This window comes from Pseudophryne corroboree, chromosome 11 (assembly GCF_028390025.1).
Source record: "Pseudophryne corroboree isolate aPseCor3 chromosome 11, aPseCor3.hap2, whole genome shotgun sequence".
In the NCBI taxonomy this organism is placed as follows: domain Eukaryota; kingdom Metazoa; phylum Chordata; class Amphibia; order Anura; family Myobatrachidae; genus Pseudophryne; species Pseudophryne corroboree.
Window position 1 is genome coordinate 107368791 of NC_086454.1, and position 22042 is coordinate 107390832.

The 22042-nt window shown below is 44.7% G+C and overlaps 1 protein-coding gene across 1 annotated transcript in view; it reads right to left on the reverse strand.

Annotated features, from left to right (window-relative positions):
* The window catches only part of TH (tyrosine hydroxylase), a 160193-nt gene that overhangs the window by 51225 nt on the left and 86926 nt on the right, over positions 1-22042 (reverse strand). The window lies entirely within an intron of this gene.

Consider the following 22042-nt stretch of genomic DNA (forward strand, 5'->3'; position numbering starts at 1 on the left):
AGTACAATGTATGGGTACCCTGGGCACTGTTACTGGCATTGCGTGCAGTTGCTGTGTGCGATTCAGATGCTAATCTGGGTAAAAAAGCAAAAGACTGAGCAGCAACACGAGTGAGCTGCCCTGTGCATCGTGTCATGCATCACTGTGCTTCATCTGCAACTTTATACCAATGCCTAGGACTCTGTAAGCATCTTGGATGCAGCTACTATGCGACTAAGACACTAAGGGGGACATTTACTAAGCAGTGATAAGAGCAGAGAAATGAGACAGTGAAGAAGTGCCCATGGCAACCAATCAGCATTGAGGTAACATCTATAATTTGCATACTAAAAAATTATACAGAGCTGCTGATTGATTGATAGGGGAACTTCTCCACTGGCTCACTTCTCCGCTATTATCACTGCTTAGTAAATGTCCCCCTAAATTCAGAAAAAGTAGGAAAGTCCGGGAATCACTACTCATGGTGGGGCGCCTAAGTTACAACTTTCATCTGGAGCCATACAGAACATCATGAAAAGGATAGGTGTATGAGGACAAATATGTATGTCTGTGTATCATTGTCATTGTCAGTCATTGTCATTGTGTGTCAGTCATTGTGAGTTTGTGGAATGATGATGCTTTCACATTTACATGCCTTAAGGATTTGGTTTATGGTGATCAGTAGATTAATCATAATTCCAATAGGAGAGATCTCAATAATTCACTCCCAATACTTAGGGCAGGATGTAATAGAGTCCATGTTTTTTATGAGGGACAAACTCTCACGTTCTTCCACACTAAAAGGTGTGAGTTTGTTCACAACTCACACAGTGTAATAGCCTGCGAGTTTGTAAGCTCAAGGATATTACAATGAGTGATGTAGGGCAAGGTCTTTTTGCTAGTAAACTCATACCCTGTAATGAAAGTTTCATTACAAGGTGTGAGTTCTTTAACAGAAGCATGGCCAAATCAGAGGGATCCGTGCATGCTCCTTGGAGGAAAAGTCAAGAAAGAGTTAACAAACATAATAAAAAAATTAAATAAACGGGGTGCAGTACCCCATCACCCCCCCCCCCCCAAAAAAAAATAAAAATAATGGAGGATCCTATACAATTTTTCCTCTGTATTTTTTCAACTAGGACCAGCTCAAGAGCCCAAGGCTGGTTACGCTTTGAAGGGGCTGCCTGCACAAGGTTTTTTATTTATTTTATTTTAACTCTTTCCTAATATTTCCTGACTGAAGCATGCACCAGTGCCGAAACTAGGATTTTCGGCACCTGCGGCAAGGCAGTAATTTGACGCCACTACCCAGAGCCCCCCACCCCACGAAAAACATAATTAAATACAAAAAAAATTAAAATAAAGTACCATTCATTAACAATACTCTGCCTGCCCCACAGGGAAGAGAGGGTGAGAGAGGGAGAGAGAGATGGTAGAGTGTGACACCTTAAAAAAAAATTAAAAAAATCAGTTGCCGCTCTGCATGCGCGGATCTCTCTGATCTGTGCATGCTTCTGTCAAACTTGCCAGTCACAGGCTGGTCTGTATTTTTGCCAATTTTTTGGGTAATGTTTTAGATGCGAATTTGCACCCTGTTACATTTATGTAATATTTATGAGTTTTATGTGTGCAGGCAAAGTGACAAGTTTTGCCGTTTGATTCCTATTACATTGTGCAGGTTCGAAACTTGCACTGCTACAAAACTAGGATCCTATTACTTCTCGCCATTAGAATCTACACCCTACAAGAGTAGCTTCTCAACGCAGGAACTCCCAAATGGTGAGAGTGCCCAAAACAGAGGTCATCGCAGTAAGTGCTGTCATACTCAATAGACAACTCATAGTCAATTCTCCTGACAATGGGTCTAATTCAGACCTGCTTGCTCGATAGGGGTTTTTGCAGTCCTGCGTTTGCATAGTCGCCACCCACAGATGGAGTGTGTTTTAGCTTTGCAAGTGTGCAGTCTCTGTGCAGCCCAGGACTTACTCAGCCGCTGCGATCACTTCATTATGTCCGGGACCGGAATTGACATAAGGAACCCTCCCTGCAAATGCTTGGACACGCCTGTGTTTTTCCAAACACTCCCAGAAAACGGTCAGTTGCCACCCACAAACACCTTCTTCCTGTCAATCACCTTGCGAACGCCCGTGCGAATGGATCCTTCGCACAAACCCAACGCTGAGCGGCGATCCGCTTTGTACCCGTGTAATGCGCCTGCGCATTGCGGTGCATACGCATGCGCAGTTTAGACTTGATCGCCCGCCGTACAAAAACGCTGCCTAGCGATCAGGTCTGAGTTACCCCCAATGTTTTATTTTATTTTATTTAATATAATACACATTTCTGTACTATGCAAGCTAATCAAAAAAGTATGTGCATTATGTATAATGAATCTTGTGTATCATTGACTTCAGTCTCCCCATATCTGGAGAGGTGGCATGGCATCAGGTAAGCGTAAGCAGTAAGTACAGTAGGGATGTGTTCATGTACTAGTGACATAATTAGAAACATCCCCAGATACATGTTTTAGGATGATGAGCAAATACTGTATACATGGTCAGAAATTATGGCATTGAAATATTATTTTGAATCTGAATCTTTTCTAGTGACAACATGCTGGACTAGTGATGGACACTCATGCTGCGCTAATTATTTTGAACTTGAGAAAATTAATCCATTTTTGGTTAAATGAATACACTAATGTATTATGCCATGGCTTAGAAACATTGGCGATCCTCAATTTCTTAAGTGTCAAAGTACTGAAGGTGAGACATAGAGGGGGAAAGTAACCGTCATAGTGAAAGAAAACTTTCTTGATCTATTCCATGCCAACAATGTTATCGATAGGCTTTAGGGGGTCATTCGAGTTGTTCGCTTGCTAGCAGTTTTTAGCAGCCGTGCAAACGCTAAGCCGCCGCCCTCTGGGAGTGTATTTTAGCTTAGCAAAAGTGCGAACGAAAGGATCGCAGAGCGGCTACAAAATAATTTTGTGCAGTTTCTGAGTAGCTTCAAACCTACTCAGCGCTTGCGATCGCTTCAGCCCATTCAATTCCGGATTTGACGTCACAAACACGCCCTGCGTTCGCCCAGCCACGCATGCATTTTTCCTGGCACGCCTGCGTTTTTTCGAACACTCCCTGAAAACGGTCAGTTGACACCCAGAAACGCCCCCTTCATGCCAGCAGTGCGACTGAAAAGCATCGCTAGACCCTGTGTGAAATGACATAGGTCGTTGTAATTGCGCCGCATACGCATTTTTTTAGCCTCATCGCTGCCCAGCGAACGAATGCAGCTAGCGAACAACTCGGAATGCCAACCTTAATGACTGCTTTGACATTAAAGTATTTCCCATAAGTTTTATTTGTAAGGTTTCCCTAAAATGTGTTTTTAGAATGAACTTTCCTTATGAGAGTATGGGTCATTAGGTCGACCTCACTTAGGTCAACAGTCATTAGATAGACCACTATTGGTCGACATGCATTAGGTCGACATGGTCACTGGGTCGACGTGGTCATTAGGTCTTTACGTGTTCTTCGTAAAGTGATGGGGAACCCCAAATAGTGTACCGAGTCCCCTAGCATGGCTCGCTTCACTCGCCATGCTTCAGGCAAGGTGCCTCGCTTCGCTAGCGTTGCGCTTGGCACAATCGTAGTCCACGTGGATCGTAAAGTATGAAAAAGTAAAAAAAACGTGAAAACCTCATGTCGACCTTTTTCCATGTCGACCTTGTTCAGGTCGACCTAATGACCACATCGACCCAGTGACCATGTTGACCTAATGCATGTCGACCAATAGTGGTCGATCTAATGACTGTCGACCTAAATGTGGGCGAGCTAATGACCGTATCCCGCTTACAATGTGAAACATTTAGATAGTTCATGCTGTTTTAATGGACTGATATTTCCTTCTTACTGTAATTAATTTACATCTGATGACAATCTGTATGTGACGGTCTATTGAAACGCATTGCTGGGAACACAATTCTGCCTCCCGGGAGTTATTCCTTAGTGCTATAGCTTTATAATTGTTATAATGCAATATATACTACAGCTATTAGCCTTCTGGGAACATACGACATTATCAATTCACCTCAATGGCAGTGTCTATCAGGGTACTCATCATCCTGGAGACTCCCCTTACTTGTGATCATATATACAGTAAATATATATATATATATATATATATATATATATATATTTATATATACATATCTATATAAATATATATAATATATTTACACACACACACAAATCAACTGCACTTCCATTCCCAGGTTGGGATGCAGTGGCTTGCGACCGCATTGCTTAAACAAACAAAAAACAGAGAGTTCAGCACTCACCATAGTAAACTTACGCACCTTAATACATAAATATTGGGGTTTTGGTTCATGAATTGATCAATGCATTTAAGATTGCAGCCCTGCGTCAAGGGACCCCATTTCACTGCAATTCCTACTCTATCACCCATTTATTTTGAATTATAATTATTATGTTTGGTTTTTTTTAAACCAGAGGCTCTATACTCTCACCATAATAAACAGTAGGGTTTAGTGCATATATTGATTACAGTGCATCTGGAAAGTATTCACACAGCTTCACTTTTTCCACATTTGTTATATTACAGCATTATTCCAAAATGGAATAAATATTTTTTTTCCCTCAAAATTCTACACACAATACCCCAAAATGACAACATGAAAAAGTTTTTTTTTGTAATTTTTGCAAATTTATTAAAAATAAAAAACGAAGACATCGCATAAGTATTCACAGCCTTTGCCATGAAGCTCAAAATTGAGCTCAGGTGCATCCTGTTTCCACTGATCTTTCTTGAGATGCTTCTACAGCAGACATTCCCAACCACGGTCCTCAAGGCACACCAACAGTGCAGGTTTTAGTGATATCCAGGCTTGAGCACAGGTGACTTAATTAGTAGCTCAGTTATTTTGATTTAACCATCTGTGCTGCAGCCTGGATATCACTAAAACCTGCACTGTTGGTGTGCCTTGAGGACCGTGGTTGGGAATACCTGTTCTACAGCTTAATTGGATTCCACCTGTCAGAACTGGCCCTAATCAATATGATACCCTAGGCAAGATTTTGGCTGGTGCCCCCAGCACCACTGCTAGTTCCGCCTCTGACCCTGCACCCTTTTCCCATCACCATCACCCCTCAATCATAGCAGTCCTCATTTTGGTGCTCCTACCTCTATATTTTAGATAGGAACAGTGCGCACATTTGGCATGCAGCCCAAAAAGAGGTGTGTTCTTGGACGCACAATAGTACCCCCGATTCAAATTACGCCACACAGTAGTGCAACTTTTCCCCATTATATCATGCAATAGTGTTCCTTCTTCACGTTACATCTAATAATAGTACCACTTTACCTTATATACCTTATATACATTACTAATCACAGTAGTGCTCCTTATTCACATTACAGCACACTGAATTGATCCTTATTCACATTGGATCACACAGTAGTTCCTTTTCTATACATTATGCCAAGCAGTAGAGCATCTTATACACATAGGGGTCGATTCAGACCTGATCGCTAGGCTGCGTTTTCTCACAGCCTGTGATAAGATCTGAACTGCGCATGCGTGTGAGTGACGGACCACAGCAACTGGGATCGCCGGTCAGCGATGGGTTTGTGCGAAGGATCCGATCACACGGGCATTCGCAAGGAGATTGACAGAAAGAGGGCATTTCTGGGTTGCAACTGACCATTTTCAAGGAGTGTCTGGAAAAACGCAGGCATGACCAAGTGTTGGAATGGAGAGTGTCTGATGTCAAATCCGGTCCCGGACAGGCTGAAGTGATCGCAGTGGCTGAGTAAGTCCTGAGCTGCGCAGAGACTGCACAAAATCAGTTTGTGCAGTTCTGCTACACATGCATTTGCACACTTGCACAGCTAAAATACACTCCCTCTGCAGGCAGCGACAATCTGATCGCAAGGCTGCAAAAATCGCTGCCAAGCGATCAGGTCTGAAATTTGAATTACCACCATAATGCCACACATTAGTAATGAATTTATACACATAATACCACACAGTAATGCCTCTTACACATATGACACACATTATTAATGTCCTTATAAACATAATGCACCTTACACATTATGCCAACCCTTATTAATGCCCTTATACACATAATGAAACACATAATGCCCCTAACACATGTCACACATTATTGTTGCATTTATACATGACACACATAATGCCCCTTACACATATGCCGAACTCTACTGCACAACGAACCTAACCATACACAGCACTCACACGGCCGCTAATACTGTGACCTCTGCCTCTGCTTGGATACAGATGTTTCCTCATATATCTTACCTCAATATGCCATGCATCTCCTGGCCAGCTCTGCTAACGTTGGGCGCCTTTTATTGCAGAAAATGCAATGATTTCCAGGAATACACTGTAATGTAGCATTTCGTATGCAGATACAGCCACAGTCACACACAGAATATAGGCATGCCGCATATCAGAATCTGCTTGTGCCTCTAGGCATTCCAAATGCCCTAGGAATTTGCCTAGTTTGTCTGTGCCTAAGGCCGGCTCTGCCACCTGTGGTAAATTCAGTTGATTGGACATGATTTGGAAAGGCACACACCTGTCTACTCTATATAAGGTCCCACACTTGACAGTGCATGTCTGAGCACAAACCAAGCATGAAGTCAAAGGAATTGTCTGTAGACCTCTGAGACAGGATTGTCTCGAGGCACAAATCTGGGGAAGTATACAGAAAAATATCTGCTGCTTTGAAGGTCCCAATGAGCACAGTGGCCTCCATCATCCATAAATGGAAGAAGTTTGGAACCAACAGGACTCTTCCTAGAGCTGGCCGGCCATCTAAACTGAGTGATCGGGGGCAAAGGGCCCTAGTCAGGAAGGTGACCAAGAACCTGATGGTCACTCTGTCAGAGCTACAGCATTCCTCTGTGGAGAGAGGAGAACCTTCCAGAAGGACAACCAGTTCTGCAGCAATCCACCAATCAGGCCTGAATGGTAGAGTGGCCGGACGGAAGCCACTCCTTAGTAAAAAGCACATGGCAGCCCGCCTGGAGTTTGCCAAAATGCACCTGAAGGACTCTCAGACCATGAGAAACAAAATTCTCTGGTCTGATGAGACAAAGATCAAAATCTCTTTGGCGTGAAAGCCAGGCATCATGTCTGTAGGAAACCAGGCACCGCTCATAACCAGGCCAATACCATCCCTACAGTGAGGCATGGTGGTGGAAACATCATGCTATGTGGATGTTTTTCAGTGGCAGGAACTGGGAGATTAGTCAGGATAGAGGGAAAGATGAATGCAGCAATATACAGAGACAACCTGGATGAAAACCTGCTCCAGAGCGCCCTTGACCTCAGACTGTGGCGACAGTTCATCTTTCAGCACGATAACGACCCTAAGCACACAGCCAAGATATCAAAGGAGTGGCTTCAGGACAACACTGTGAATGTCCTTGAAAGGCCCAGCGAGAGCCCAGACTTGAATCCGATTCTCTGGAGAGATCTGAAAATGGCTGTGCACCGACGCTTCCCATCCAACCTGATGGAGCTTGAGAAGTGCTGCAAAGAGGAATGGGCGAAACTGCCCAAAGATAGGTGTGGCAAGCTTGTGGCATCATATTCAAAAAGACTTGAGGCTGTAATTGCTGCCAAAGGTGCATCAACAAAGTATTGAGCAAAGGCTGTGAATACTTATGTACATGTGATTTCTTAGTTTTTTATGTTTAATGAATTTGGAAAAATCTAAAAAAAAACTTTTTTCACGTTGTCATTATGGGGTATTGTGTGTAGAATTTTGAGGGGAAAAAAATAATTTATTCCATTTTCAAATACGGCTGTAACATAACAAAATGTGGAAAAAGTGAAGTGCTGTGAATACATTCTGGATGCAATGCAATGCATAGAATATATATGTATATGTATATGTATATGGACATAACATGCAGCGCTGGGTGCGTGATGTCACATATACTGGCATAACTCCAGCAGTGCACACCTTAACAGATCCAGTACACCTTATGCACCATCTGGTTTCCTAAAGGAACAGCAGTCGCCTAATTATTATAGGGACGGTGTGTAAAAGAAAAGTTCCAAGCATTCCACTGTAGGATTTCTGGATTTAGATATTGTTGACAAATAAAAGTCCTTACATACACGTCCTTCTTTCAATATGGGTAGTCTCAAATTTCTCACGGGCGATTTACCATATGGAAAGTAGAGATGTGCACTTGAAATTTTTCGGGTTTTGTGTTTTGGTTTTGGGTTCGGTTCCGCGGCCGTGTTTTGGGTTCGACCGCGTTTTGGCAAAACCTCACCGAATTTTTTTTGTCGGAATCGGGTGTGTTTTGGATTCGGGTGTTTTTTTTCAAAAAACACTAAAAAACAGCTTAAATCATAGAATTTGGGGGTCATTTTGACCCCAAAGTATTATTAACCTCAAAAACCATAATTTCCACTCATTTTCAGTCTATTCTGAATACCTCACACCTCACAATATTATTTTTAGTCCTAAAATTTGCACCGAGGTCGCTGGATGACTAAGCTAAGCGACCCTAGTGGCCGACACAAACACCTGGCCCATCTAGGAGTGGCACTGCAGTGTCACGCAGGATGGCCCTTCCAAAAAACACTCCCCAAACAGCACATGACGCAAAGAAAAAAAGAGGCACAATGAGGTAGCTGTGTGAGTAAGATAAGCGACCCTAGTGGCCGACACAAACACCTGGCCCATCTAGGAGTGGCACTGCAGTGTCACGCAGGATGGCCCTTCCAAAAAACACTCCCCAAACAGCACATGACGCAAAGAAAAAAAGAGGCGCAATGAGGTAGCTGTGTGAGTAAGATAAGCGACCCTAGTGGCCGACACAAACACCTGGCCCATCTAGGAGTGCCACTGCAGTGTCACGCAGGATGGCCCTTCCAAAAAACACTCCCCAAACAGCACATGACGCAAAGAAAAAAAGAGGCGCAATGAGGTAGCTGTGTCAGTAAGATAAGCGACCCTAGTGGCCGACACAAACACCTGGCCCATCTAGGAGTGGCACTGCAGTGTCACGCAGGATGGCCCTTCCAAAAAACACTCCCCAAACAGCACATGACGCAAAGAAAAAAAGAGGCGCAATGAGGTAGCTGTGTGAGTAAGATAAGCGACCCTAGTGGCCGACACAAACACCTGGCCCATCTAGGAGTGGCACTGCAGTGTCACGCAGGATGGCCCTTCCAAAAAACACTCCCCAAACAGCACATGACGCAAAGAAAAAAAGAGGCGCAATGAGGTAGCTGTGTGAGTAAGATAAGCGACCCTAGTGGCCGACACAAACACCTGGCCCATCTAGGAGTGGCACTGCAGTGTCACGCAGGACGGCCCTTCCAAAAAACACTCCCCAAACAGCACATGACGCAAAGAAAAAAAGAGGCGCAATGAGGTAGCTGTGTGAGTAAGATAAGCGACCCTAGTGGCCGACACAAACACCTGGCCCATCTAGGAGTGGCACTGCAGTGTCACGCAGGATGGCCCTTCCAAAAAACACTCCCCAAACAGCACATGACGCAAAGAAGAAAAAAAGAAAAAAGAGGTGCAAGATGGAATTGTCCTTGGGCCCTCCCACCCACCCTTATGTTGTATAAACAGGACATGCACACTTTAACCAACCCATCATTTCAGTGACAGGGTCTGCCACACGACTGTGACTGAAATGACAGGTTGGTTTGGACCCCCACCAAAAAAGAAGCAATTAATCTCTCCTTGCACAAACTGGCTCTACAGAGGCAAGATGTCCACCTCATCATCATCCTCCGATATATCACCGTGTACATCCCCCTCCTCACAGATTATCAATTCGTCCCCACTGGAATCCACCATCTCAGCTCCCTGTGTACTTTGTGGAGGCAATTGCTGCTGGTCAATGTCTCCACGGAGGAATTGATTATAATTCATTTTAATGAACATCATCTTCTCCACATTTTCTGGAAGTAACCTCGTACGCCGATTGCTGACAAGGTGAGCGGCGGCACTAAACACTCTTTCGGAGTACACACTTGTGGGAGGGCAACTTAGGTAGAATAAAGCCAGTTTGTGCAAGGGCCTCCAAATTGCCTCTTTTTCCTGCCAGTATAAGTACGGACTGTGTGACGTACCTACTTGGATGCGGTCACTCATATAATCCTCCACCATTCTTTCAATGGGGAGAGAATCATATGCAGTGACAGTAGACGACATGTCCGTAATCGTTGTCAGGTCCTTCAGTCCGGACCAGATGTCAGCATCAGCAGTCGCTCCAGACTGCCCTGCATCACCGCCAGCGGGTGGGCTCGGAATTCTGAGCCTTTTCCTCGCACCCCCAGTTGCGGGAGAATGTGAAGGAGGAGATGTTGACAGGTCGCGTTCCGCTTGACTTGACAATTTTGTCACCAGCAGGTCTTTGAACCCCAGCAGACTTGTGTCTGCCGGAAAGAGAGATCCAAGGTAGGTTTTAAATCTAGGATCGAGCACGGTGGCCAAAATGTAGTGCTCTGATTTCAACAGATTGACCACCCGTGAATCCTTGTTAAGCGAATTAAGGGCTCCATCCACAAGTCCCACATGCCTAGCGGAATCGCTCCGTGTTAGCTCCTCCTTCAATGTCTCCAGCTTCTTCTGCAAAAGCCTGATGAGGGGAATGACCTGACTCAGGCTGGCAGTGTCTGAACTGACTTCACGTGTGGCAAGTTCAAAGGGCAGCAGAACCTTGCACAACGTTGAAATCATTCTCCACTGCGCTTGAGACAGGTGCATTCCACCTCCTATATCGTGCTGAATTGTATAGGCTTGAATGGCCTTTTGCTGCTCCTCCAACCTCTGAAGCATATATAGGGCTGAATTCCACCTCGTTACCACTTCTTGCTTCAGATGATGGCAGGGCAGGTTCAGGCGTTTTTGGTGTTGCTCCAGTCTTCTGTACGTGGTGCCTGTACGCCGAAAGTGTCCCGCAATTCTTCTGGCCACCGACAGCATCTCTTGCACGCCCCTGTCGTTTTTTAAAAAATTCTGCACCACCAAATTCAAGGTATGTGCAAAACATGGGACGTGCTGGAATTTGCCCATATTTAATGCACACACAATATTGCTGGCGTTGTCCGATGCCACAAATCCACAGGAGAGTCCAATTGGGGTAAGCCATTCCGCGATGATCTTCCTCAGTTGCCGTAAGAGGTTTTCAGCTGTGTGCGTATTCTGGAAACCGGTGATACAAAGCGTAGCCTGCCTAGGAAAGAGTTGGCGTTTGCGAGATGCTGCTACTGGTGCCGCCGCTGCTGTTCTTGCGGCGGGAGTCCATACATCTACCCAGTGGGCTGTTACAGTCATATAGTCCTGAGCCTGCCCTGCTCCACTTGTCCACATGTCCGTGGTTAAGTGGACATTGGGTACAACTGCATTTTTTAGGACACTGGTGAGTCTTTTTCTGACGTCCGTGTACATTCTCGGTATCGCCTGCCTAGAGAAGTGGAACCTAGATGGTATTTGGTAACGGGGGCACACTACCTCAAGAAATTGTCTAGTTCCCTGTGAACTAACGGCGGATACCGGACGCACGTCTAACACCAACATAGTTGTCAAGGCCTCAGTTATCCGCTTTGCAGCAGGATGACTGCTGTGATATTTCATCTTCCTCGCAAAGGACTGTTGGACAGTCAATTGCTTGGTGGAAGTAGTAAAAGTGGTCTTACGATTTCCCCTCTGGGATGACCATCGACTCCCAGCAGCAACAACAGCAGCGCCAGCAGCAGTAGGCGTTACACGCAAGGATGCATCGGAGGAATCCCAGGCAGGAGAGGAATCGTCAGAATTGCCAGTGACATGGCCTGCAGGACTATTGGCATTCTTGGGGAAGGAGGAAATTGACACTGAGGGAGTTGGTGGGGTGGTTTGCGTGAGCTTGGTTACAAGAGAAAGGGATTTACTGGTCAGTGGACTGCTTCCGCTGTCGCCCAAAGTTTTTGAACTTGTCACTGACTTATTATGAATGTGCTGCAGGTGACGTATAAGGGAGGATGTTCCGAGGTGGTTAACGTCCTTACCCCTACTTATTACAGCTTGACAAAGGCAACACACGGCTTGACAAATGTTGTCCGCATTTCTGTTGAAATACTTCCACACCGAAGAGCTGATTTTTTTGGTATTTTCACCAGGCATGTCAACGGCCATATTCCTCCCACGGACAACAGGTGTCTCCCCGGGTGCCTGACTTAAACAAACCACCTCACCATCAGAATCCTCCTTGTCAATTTCCTCCCCAGCGCTAGCAACACCCATATCCTCCTCATCCTGGTGTACTTCAACACTGACATCTTCAATCTGACTATCAGGAACTGGACTGCGGGTGCTCCTTCCAGCACTTGCAGGGGGCGTGCAAATGGTGGAAGGCGCATGCTCTTCACGTCCAGTGTTGGGAAGGTCAGGCATCGCAACCGACACAATTGGACTCTCCTTGTGGATTTGGGATTTCGAAGAACGCACAGTTCTTTGCGGTGCTTTTGCCAGCTTGAGTCTTTTCATTTTTCTAGCGAGAGGCTGAGTGCTTCCATCCTCATGTGAAGCTGAACCACTAGCCATGAACATAGGCCAGGGCCTCAGCCGTTCCTTGCCACTCCGTGTGGTAAATGGCATATTGGCAAGTTTACGCTTCTCCGACGACAATTTTATTTTAGATTTTGGAGTCCTTTTTTTACTGATATTTGGTGTTTTGGATTTTACATGCTCTGTACTATGACATTGGGCATCGGCCTTGGCAGACGACTTTGCTGGCATTTCATCGTCTCGGCCATGACTAGTGGCAGCAGCTTCAGCACGAGGTGGAAGTGGATCTTGATCTTTCCCTAATTTTGGAACCTCAACATTTTTGTTCTCCATATTTTAATAGGCACAACTAAAAGGCACCTCAGGTAAACAATGGAGATGGATGGATACTAGTATACTTATGGATGGACGAGCGACTGCCGACACAAAGGTAGCTACAGCCGTGGACTACCGTACTGTTTCTGCTGCTAATATAGACTGGATGATAATGAGATGAAATTAATATATATATATATAATATCACTAGTACTGCAGCCGGACAGGTATATATATTTATTATGTAATGACTGATGACGGACCTGCTGGACACTGTCAGCTCAGCAGCACCGCAGACTGCTACAGTAAGCTACTATAGTAGTATGTATCAAGAAGAAAGAAAAAAAAAAACCACGGGTAGGTGGTATACAATTATGGATGGACGAGCGACTGCCGACACAGAGGTAGCTACAGCCGTGGACTACCGTACTGTGTCTGCTGCTAATATAGACTGGATGATAATGAAATGAAATTAATATATATATATATAATATCACTAGTACTGCAGCCGGACAGGTATATATATTTATTATGTAATGACTGATGACGGACCTGCTGGACACTGTCAGCTCAGCAGCACCGCAGACTGCTACAGTAAGCTACTATAGTAGTATGTATCAAGAAGAAAGAAAAAAAAAACCACGGGTAGGTGGTATACAATTATGGATGGACGAGCGACTGCCGACACAGAGGTAGCTACAGCCGTGGACTACCGTACTGTGTCTGCTGCTAATATAGACTGGATGATAATGAGATGAAATTAATATATATATATAATATCACTAGTACTGCAGCCGGACAGGTATATATATTTATTATGTAATGACTGATGACGGACCTGCTGGACACTGTCAGCTCAGCAGCACCGCAGACTGCTACAGTAAGCTACTATAGTAGTATGTATCAAGAAGAAAGAAAAAAAAAAACCACGGGTAGGTGGTATACAATTATGGATGGACGAGCGACTGCCGACACAGAGGTAGCTACAGCTGTGGACTACCGTACTGTGTCTGCTGCTAATATAGACTGGATGATAATGAGATGAAATTAATATATATATATATAATATCACTAGTACTGCAGCCGGACAGGTATATATATTTATGATGTAATGACTGATGACGGACCTGCTGGACACTGTCAGCTCAGCAGCACCGCAGACTGCTACAGTAAGCTACTATAGTAGTATGTATCAAGAAGAAAGAAAAAAAAAACCACGGGTAGGTGGTATACAATTATATATATATTATATACAATTATATATATATATATATATATTAAACTGGTGGTGATTAATTAAACTGGTGGTCAGGTCACTGGTCACACTATCAGCAACTTGCAAGTAGTACTCCTAAGCAGACAATCACAATATATACTGGTGGTCAGTGTGGTCACAATGGCAGTGTGGCACTCTGGCAGCAAAAGTGTGCACTGTACGTTAAAATATGTACTCCTGCTCTCAGACTCTAACTGCTCCCCACTGTCTCCCCCACAAGTCAGATATACAGTCACACTATCACTTCAGCAAGTAGTAGTACTCCTGCTAATGCTCCCCAAAATCACTAAAGTAAATACTGTGTCTCTCTCTACTCTAGTCTCACTCTCTTCTCTATAAACGGAGAGGACGCCAGCCACGTCCTCTCCCTATCAATCTCAATGCACGTGTGAAAATGGCGGCGACGCGCGGCTCCTTATATAGAATCCGAGTCTCGCGATAGAATCCGAGCCTCGCGAGAATCCGACAGCGGGATGATGACGTTCAGGCGCGCTCGGGTTAACCGAGCAAGGCGGGAAGATCCGAGTCGCTCGGCCCCGTGTAAAAAAACCTGAAGTTCGGGCGGGTTCGGATTCCGAGGAACCGAACCCGCTCATCTCTAATGGAAAGAGATAAAAATATATACGTGTCACCATATAATCTAAAAAGACAGTCCATAACCCAAGGATAAGCAACCAAAAATGGGGTAGTGATTTTCTTACAGTATGTCAAAGTCAGAAAAATATCACGCTACACACTGCCATATTTGCACCTCATGCGAGTGCCTGTTGCTCTTCTCTTTCTCTCTCGTTTCTCTTATATAGTTATTGTACTAATATTGTATTTCATGTGTAGTTATCTGGTTAGGTAGTCTATGTTATATTGGTAGTGTATGACTTGTATTGTATTATTCTTTTTGAACGTTCATTCATTTCCTTAAAAGGCGTTAGACCCTTAGACCGGTATTGTGTGTTCATTATATTGCAGTGGGTAATAGGAGCGTCTCTATCGCTCAAACAGCTTTAGTGTAAGCCCGCTTACACAGTGTTGCATTCTCATCTTATCACTACGCAAGGATTTACTGCATAATACACTGTTTTATGGTATAGTTATAAAGGTTTAACATTGTGAGCGTCTGCGCCGCTGGTGATCTCCTCATGGTCCCGAGCGTCCGCTACGCTATAGCGAATCATTACGTTAGTCGGCAGCCAATAGTGTGCCTGCCTGTGATCTCTTGGCCGTGAGCGAACGTGACGCTTGAGCGTCTCGACTACGGCTAAGCGATTGTTACGCAACGTGCGTACCCTTACGGTATTCCATACGTTAATAGCGTACAGTGTTCTTAGACCTCTTAAAGGGTTTTAAGTAAGATAAATATTTAGCTTTATCAATTGGCGGCTCGTCCGTCCTTCACATATCTCTGCTAGGTAATTTCAGCAGACATTATCCATCAGCAAAGGGCGGGAGATCATATTCCTCGCAGTGCTGTCTGGATAAGCGTCTGCTTCGCTTAGTAAAGGGTGCTGAGGGAATCCGGAACCGGAGGTAAGAACAGCACGCTAGTGTCTTTTAAAACTGTTTATTTCTATCTTGCGTACGCACACACGCATATCTGCATTTCTTTTTATTCGTGTATTTTCATATATCACTCTCCTGTTTGCCATTTTATAATTGATAAACGTGCTAAGAGAGATTTGTCGCTATTTCATAGTTAAAGTGTAAAAGTAATACATTAAAGGATAAATTGCAAAGCACGCACGCAGCTCTACCTAAAGATACAAGGAGAGATTGGTGTGGTGCTCGGTAGATGATCAAGGATCATCTACATTGATAAACGTGTTAGTTGTGTTACGGTGGATATCTGCATTGCGTACACGTGTCTCTAACAAAAGGCTGAGACTCGCGCACGCAACTCAAAGGCCGACGCACGCAGCGTATATTACGCAACGGAGTGTCTGGGTACGCCCACGTAACTCAAATCACACGATAAGTGTTATTTTAGCAGGCGAAGAGGTGGCAACGCGATAAATAGCGCAAGTCTATTTCAGTGTCCGAAATTTAAGCTAATAGATCCTTCTCCAATTTACAACACATCTGGTCTAAAGGAAAGAAATTTCTGCGCAGAAATAGAAATAGAAACAAAAGTGTACATGTGGTGAGTGAGTGTTTGCATATATAAGTTTTTACAATTTTGGGGATTGAACCACAGAAATCATCGAGTTCTCGTGAAGTACATACGTGTAAGTGACATACATGGTGGCTAGGGAGGCATCCCTTGTTAAACATATAAAGAGCATTAGAGTGTAGCAGACCAGGAGGTCATACTGTAGCAGACCAGGAGATCAGACCAGGAGGTCGCATAACAGACCAGGAGGTCCAGGTACAGCAGACAAGGAAGTCCGCTATAGAGTCAAGTAGCCCAACACCAAGAAGGGTTGGGGCGGAACCCATATAGGCCATAAAGCTCAGGCTGAAGGAATTCGCAGCTGCTGAATGTCGATTCCGTTGGTCGCTCCGTACATAAGATTAGTTGCTTATGTACTGAACGATTGTACCGCACGTAATTGTGTGCATTAGTTAGTAATCTGACCTAGTACCATTTGTGTACGAAAAGGGTCATAAACGCTATTTGTACATTCTAACGTGATTTGTGTAATTTTTTTATTTTTAAAAGGGAAGTTCGCTGGTCACTCAGGAATTATCCAACAACCCCACAGTTACTGGAAAGGGTTAATGCTCTGCGGATCACACTCACATGTTCCAGTAAACAAAGGTTCATAGGGGCCCTGGGTCGAGTACGCCAGCACTATATCAGTGTGGAGGTCGTATTGGTCGGCGTGGGCGAGTAAGTGGGGTACTCGGTAAACTACCACCGTCAACCTATCTTTGAATATTTTGTTTTTTTGTAAGGGTTCGCTGAAGACCCTGATATAAAGGTCAGAGGTAGAGCAAGCAACACCTGCAAATTATGGGGGCCAGTTGTTCAGGAAGGGGGCGATCAACCTCGGTTCGGGTTGATTTAGTGAACCGACCAATCGGGTCGGCAAGGTACGTAATGTGTGAAAAATACGGTTCACACACAGAAGTTTTATGTGATGAATGGGAGAGAATGACGGTACATGACGGGGAGAAGTTCCCAAGAGTAGGCAGCTTTAGCCCAGAAGTGTTACTAAATCTAAGGAGAAGGATATGTCTCATTAAATCAGCAAAGAGACGAATCAAACATTATGATTATTTGCAGTTATGGCAACAGGAGGGTGAAATACAGAGAGGATTGGCTCAGGCTGCGGGATCTAATCCTATCAGGAAACTGATAGCCACGGCCCCGCCGCCACCATATATATCAGGAGAGAAATTGGTTGCGGAGAATGACGCATCAGGGGGTAACAAACAGGCACTTAGCAACTGTATAAATGTTAAGGATAATGTTAATAAGTTAACTAATGCAAGTATTAACCCGTGCAAGTTGTACCCTGTTTTAAACTTTCCCCAGGAGTGTGATCAAGAGGACGAAGCATCAACAATATCGGCGCTCTCTCTAGCAGCCACCATATCAGAGACAACAGTAGGCACGGCCCAACCCTTAAGATTAGTAACAAAGGCCCCTAGCGGAGGGACAGGTGAGGTTGTATCAACGGGTAAGTACGGCACCTTACACTATGCTGAAACCATTTCACCACATGCGGTAGAATCTAATCAGAATGACATTATTAAACTTGCTCCCGTTAGGGTAATAGCTGTTCCAAATGGGAAAACGGACACTACAGGAGTCACTCCCATTAGGAGCATTGCCATGTATAGCCCATTTTCCCGAATGGAATTAAGAACCATAGTGTCTGAATTCCCTGATCCTAGGAAAGATCTAGTTGCTAGCCAGAAATACATCAGAGACCTAGGAAATACTGTGGAGCCAAATAACAAAGACTGGCAGATATTGCTGAGGGCATGTTTACCCTCCAATGTCGACTCAGCTCAATTTTTAGCTGACTGTGGATTGGATCAGGATGTACCCCTCACAGATGTGTACAACAAAGACAATGTAAAAAGAATAAATTTACAGTTAAAGGAGTATTTCCCAGCTGTAGCCAAATGGAATAGAATTTTTTCCATTAAACAAAAAGAGTCAGAAACAGCTGCTGAGTATTTTCACCGGGCACTATTAGAAATGGCAAAATACACTGGCATAGAGGACATTAGGACCAATGCAAATCATCAAGAAGTAGCAGTATCTGTGCTAATGGATGGTTTAAAAGAAGCATTAAAGACAAGGGTACAGACCACGCAACCATGTTGGCGAGGTCTGTCGGTGGCTACTTTGAGAGAGGCTGCTATTGATCACGACCGGAATATCACCAGACACAGGGAGTCACAAAGTGATAAGTTAATGGCCGTAAGTATACAGGCCCTGACCACAAAACAGCCTTTGTATAGATCACCAAACCCGGTGGGTAAGTCAAATGTGGTAACATGTTATTTTTGTCATAAACAGGGACACATAGCACGAGACTGTAGAGCGAAAAATTCACAAAGATCATACCAACCCCCTAGACAATGACATGACACACGAAATTGGGATCAGGGTCCACAGAGACGGAGTTATGAGCCACATACAGGGGAAACAAAAAGATATCCCCCAAAAGGAGACTGGCAAACTTCTGGCAGTTCCCATTTAACCCCTTCACAAGTAGTTGCTGCCAGCGGGATTCAGGGAGGTCACCATACCCAATAGGGGTGTGGCCATACCTGTAATCTGCAGCCAGTAAAATTTATTGCAAGTCTTGGAAGTGAACCCGAAATTGCAATAAATGTAGCTGGTAAATCATTAAACTTTCTTGTAGATACGGGGGCGGCCAAATCAGTGATAAATTCGACAGTGGGCATGAGAACCACTGGTAAGACAATTCCAGCCATAGGAGTAACGGGAGTAGTCCAGCACTACCCTGTTAGCAAACCAGCCGAGATTACAATAGGGCCTTTACATACCAAGCATTCCTTTTTGCTGGCTGCATCGGCACCGACTAATCTCCTGGGAAGAGATTTATTGTGTAAAATGGGGTGCATCATTTATTGTACTCCTGAAGGTGTATTCTTGGACATACTTGAGAATCACGCTCAGGAAGTGCGAGACATGTTAGACTCCCCATCAAAATTACTGTCACATACCATTATGACAAATAGGACTCCATCCCAAGTAGAAGAAATGACATCCCAGATACCAGAGTCACTTTGGAATAAAGATGGACAGGACACTGGATTAATGGCAAACGTAGCTCCGGTAGTTGTACAAGTAAAAGATGGTAGGATAGCTCCAAAAATCCCACAGTACCCTCTGAAGCAAGAGGTGGAGTTAGGAGTGTATCCCGTAATAGAGCGCTTGCTACAACAGGGCATTCTGGTAAGAACATCCAGCACTGCCAATAGTCCCATCTTCCCTGTGAAAAAGAGTGGGGGGAGGGGTTACCGGCTAGTGCAGGATCTAAGGGGGATTAACAAAATAGTTGAGAGTCAGTTCCCCGTAGTGCCAAATCCAGCTGTCATCCTTATGCAAATCCCTCCCACTGCGAAATTTTTCACTGTTATTGACCTCTGCTCCGCTTTCTTTTCGGTACCTCTGCACCCTGACAGCCAATATTTGTTTGCATTTACATATAGAGGAGTCCAATACACATGGACTCGATTACCACAAGGTTTCATAGACAGTCCAAGTATATTTTCCCAGGCTTTGCATGATTGTTTACAGTCTTTCCAACCAGAGAGTGGATCAGTATTGATACAGTATGTGGATGATTTACTACTGTGTTCAGATTCATTGGAAGCATCCCTGAAGGATACAAAACAGCTCCTGTTTCATCTTTCAGACACAGGACACAAGGTTTCCAAAGACAAGTTACAATTATGCCAAACTAAAGTAAAATATTTGGGACACTGTCTAACACAAGGACTGAGACACCTGACCGCTGATAGAATTCAAGCAATTAGAGACATGACTCTGCCACAAACCCAGCAACAGATCAGAACGTTTTTAGGAATGTGTGGGTATTGCCGTAACTGGATCCCAGGATTTTCCATTCTAGCGTTACCTTTGCAGGAGATGGTCTCCTCAAACAAACCGGATCGGATTTCGCATACAGACGAGTCCGAGATGGCATTTGAGAGACTTAAACAGTGCCTAACGCAGGCGCCAGCATTAGGTATATCAGACTATGGGAAACCCTTTGAGCTGTACGGAACAGAAAGTGCTGGTTGCGCGGCAGGCGTCCTAACCCAGAAGCACGGTGATGCCAGCAGGCCGGTAGCATACTACAGCGCTCAGCTAGATACGGTAGCGCGATCCCTCCCCACATGCTTGCGAAGCGTTGCTGCGATAGTATTGCTAGTAACGAAAAGCGAAGATGTAGTGCTAGGTCACAACCTCACAATTCATACACCACATGCAGTGTCAGCCTTGCTGAATTCTGCCCAAACCAGGCACGTCTCATCAGCGCGGTTTACAAGATGGGAGTTGGCACTAATGGCCCCCGTAAACATCACCATAAGGAGATGCAGTGCATTAAATCCTGCAACATATCTCCCAGGTGTGTCTGGACAGGCACAAAGGGTGGAGGATGAGAGTGGTGGGGAAGGAGGATTTAATACAAAGGATGACATGCATGATTGTATGGAATATTTGACCCAAAATTTTACCGCAAGGCCTGACATCAGTGACAACCCACTGGAAGATGTAGATCTTACCTTCTACACGGATGGTAGTTGTCACAGACAGTCAGACTCGGGAGACTTGTGTACTGGATACGCAGTCGTAGACGACCAAGGCACCATAGAAGCTGAACCGCTAGGCCCACCTCACTCAGCCCAGGTTGCTGAACTGGTCGCCCTAACCAGAGCATGTGAATTGGCTAAGGGCAAGTCAGCCAATATCTACACCGACTCTAGTTACGCATTCGGGGTAGTCCATGATTTCGGAGCCCTATGGCGCCTCAGAAATTTCATGACGGCAGCTGGTACACCGGTAGCGCATGCAGCCCACATCAAAAGGCTTCTAACAGCGATACAGGAACCCGACAGAGTGGCTGTTATCAAGTGTAAAGCACACACATATAGCCAGGACCCAGTATCACTTGGTAACAGCCGAGCAGACGAAGCTGCTAAGTTAGCAGCTGGTACCCCCAGACAGACAGACACCACACAACTAATGGTATTTAATACCATCAACACACAGAAGCTGTGTGAAATGCAAAATTTGTGTTCCACACAGGAAAAGGCAGTCTGGAAGGCAAAGGGATATGGCCAGGAGTCCTCAGGACTCTGGACGGATGGACAAGGTAAACCAGTGGCCCCCAGAGCATATCTTCCATGTTTAGCTGAGGCAGCACACGGGCTGACTCATCTGGGCAAGGAGGGAATGTGTAAGTTGGTAAGAGCATATTGGTGCGCCCCAGGATTTTCATCCCCTGCAGGTAAGAGAGCAATGTCATGCCTTACCTGTTTGAGAAAGAATATCGGAAAGGCAATACCAACAGAACCATCTCATATCCCAACTACAGGCGGACCTTTTCAGGTAATACAGATTGACTTTATCCAATTACCCCCTTGTCGAAATTTGAAATATGTACTTGTTTGTATAGATGTGTTCTCAAATTGGGTCGAAGCATTTCCTGCGGCCACAAATACCGCTATGTTTACTGCTAAGAAAATTGTGCAGGAATTTGTATGTAGATATGGTATCCCTAGAATAATTGAAAGTGATAGGGGTACCCATTTTACAGGTGATGTCTTTCAAGGAATGTGTAAGTTGATGGGAATTGATAGCAAGCTGCACACTCCATACCGTCCCCAGGCGAGTGCGAAGGTGGAAAGAGTGAACAGCACTATTAAAAATAAACTGAGCAAAGTTATGGCAGAAACGGGATTGACATGG